Source organism: Cololabis saira, chromosome 18 (genome assembly GCF_033807715.1).
Source record: "Cololabis saira isolate AMF1-May2022 chromosome 18, fColSai1.1, whole genome shotgun sequence".
NCBI lineage: Eukaryota > Metazoa > Chordata > Actinopteri > Beloniformes > Belonidae > Cololabis > Cololabis saira.
Window position 1 is genome coordinate 41,462,338 of NC_084604.1, and position 1,908 is coordinate 41,464,245.

At 38.5% G+C, this 1,908-nt stretch overlaps 1 protein-coding gene across 2 annotated transcripts in view; it reads left to right on the forward strand.

Annotated features, from left to right (window-relative positions):
• Window positions 1–612: 612 nt before the first annotated feature.
• LOC133418489 (NACHT, LRR and PYD domains-containing protein 1-like) overlaps window positions 613–1,908 on the forward strand; it is a 34,942-nt gene continuing 33,646 nt past the window's right edge. For both annotated transcript variants that reach the window (XM_061707203.1, XM_061707204.1), the window contains exon 1: window positions 613–711. The gene's annotated coding sequence lies outside the window, so the exon portion shown is untranslated. The remainder of the gene's footprint in view (window positions 712–1,908) is intronic.

A 1,908-nucleotide genomic window follows, 5' to 3' on the forward strand; every position in this document is an offset into this window, starting at 1 on the left:
AGGTTAACCAAAAGTTTAGCATTGATTCTAAACATTTCTTCAAGTATCTTCAGATAAGAAGCTTCATAACAAAGACACAGAACCCAATATACCTTCCTGGTCTAAATTCTTTAGAAAACATAGTTTTGAACTATGATGGAACAGCTGGACTAATTTCAAAATTCTATCAGAATATTAAAGCTGCAACAAAAGAATCCTCTGTAGAAGAGTGGCAGGATATATGTTAGCGGTGCCAAGTACAAACAATAAACACAAGGTTCCAACTCCTACTATATAAATGGTTGATAAGAACATTATTACCAGGGCGGCATATAATTATTTTGCAAACTTCCTCAATATTATGTCCAAAAGTGTGAGATAATATCTGGTTATTATGAGATAGTATGATCACATGACTTTAGCAGCTGTTTATGAAAACATTAATTTGAAATTAGTTTATCTTTGACGACCACCAGGGGGAGACGTGTTCTCTCTCTTTATCTCTCTCTCTGTTGCTCTCTCACACACACACACACACACACACACACACACACACACACACACACACACACACACACACACACACACACACACACACACACACGAGCGCATGCTTCTGAAAGTCACGTGGTTTCTTGTAACTGCAGGAGGAAGTTCAGCTCTGAGTCACTGAGGAAAGTTTTCAGAGTTCAGAGTCCATGTTAATGTGGACAGAGCAGCAGAGGAGACCAGGTTAGTGTTTCTTCTTTCTTCTTCTGCTGTTTAAATGTCATTTCTGTGGTTCTGGTTGGATCCAGCTGAGGTGTGAAGTGAGATCTGAGGTTTGGGTTCAGATGGAAACAGAACAGAAGTATAGAAGGTCCTCATAAGGACAGATGTGTGTGTGCTGAACTTCCTGTTTTTGAACATTTCCTGTCCTGGTTCCTGTTTTATCTACATTTTAACAGGTCGATAAACTGTATTTATATGAGGATTTCAGTCTCACAAAGTTGGATTTAATGTACATGCTTCGGTGTTACTTTGGGTATTCTGTGAGTTAAAAAGACTTCAACCTTAATTCCAGGGTTTTTCTGCTGCGTGACGTCGTCTCCACAGACAGATGTGTAAAGTTCTCAGAGCTTCTCCAAGCTGGAAATTACTGATTGATCAGGCCAGTTTATACTGAAAAGCTGAATATTGTTCAAAGAGTGTTTCTATTGAAAACTGTTGTTTTATGGAAGTTTGAACAATGTTAGTTTGAAGCTCCAACGTTGGAACAACAATTCAATTAAATTCAATTCAATTTGATTTATATAGCGTCTATTCCAACAGAAGTTGTATTTAGGCTCTTTCCAGAGACCAGAACATGATGAACGATTTGTCCAGATGTGTTTGATTTGACTTCAGCAGAAATTTACATTACATTACATTACAATACATGACATTAAAAATACCTTGATATTAAATTAGTTTTGGTGTAGATGAGAAATTAGTACTTCAAATAAAACAGAAGAACAATTTACAATCGAATCTTTGTGAAATAATCAGTGAATGAGGTTGTTTTAAGAGTATTCTTGTTAGCTTCCAGTCTCCTAACATACCAGCATTTCAATTCAATTAAATTTTATTTATATAGCGTCAAATACAACAGATGTTATCTCTAGACGCTTTCCAGAGATCCAGAACATGAACATAAACATAAACATAAACCCCCGAGCAATTATTACATAAACAATGGCAGGTAAAAACTCCCCTAGTGGGAGAAAAGCCTTAAGCCAAACAGTGGCAAGAAAAACTCCCCTTTAGGAGGGAAGAAACCTGGACCAGGACCTGGATCATAAGGGGGGACCCTCCTGCCGAAGGCCAGACTGGGGGAGTCGGGGACGTCAGCAGCAAACAGCAGACATCCACGTAGGCAGGTGGAAGCAGCAATGGGATGACTGGGGATGG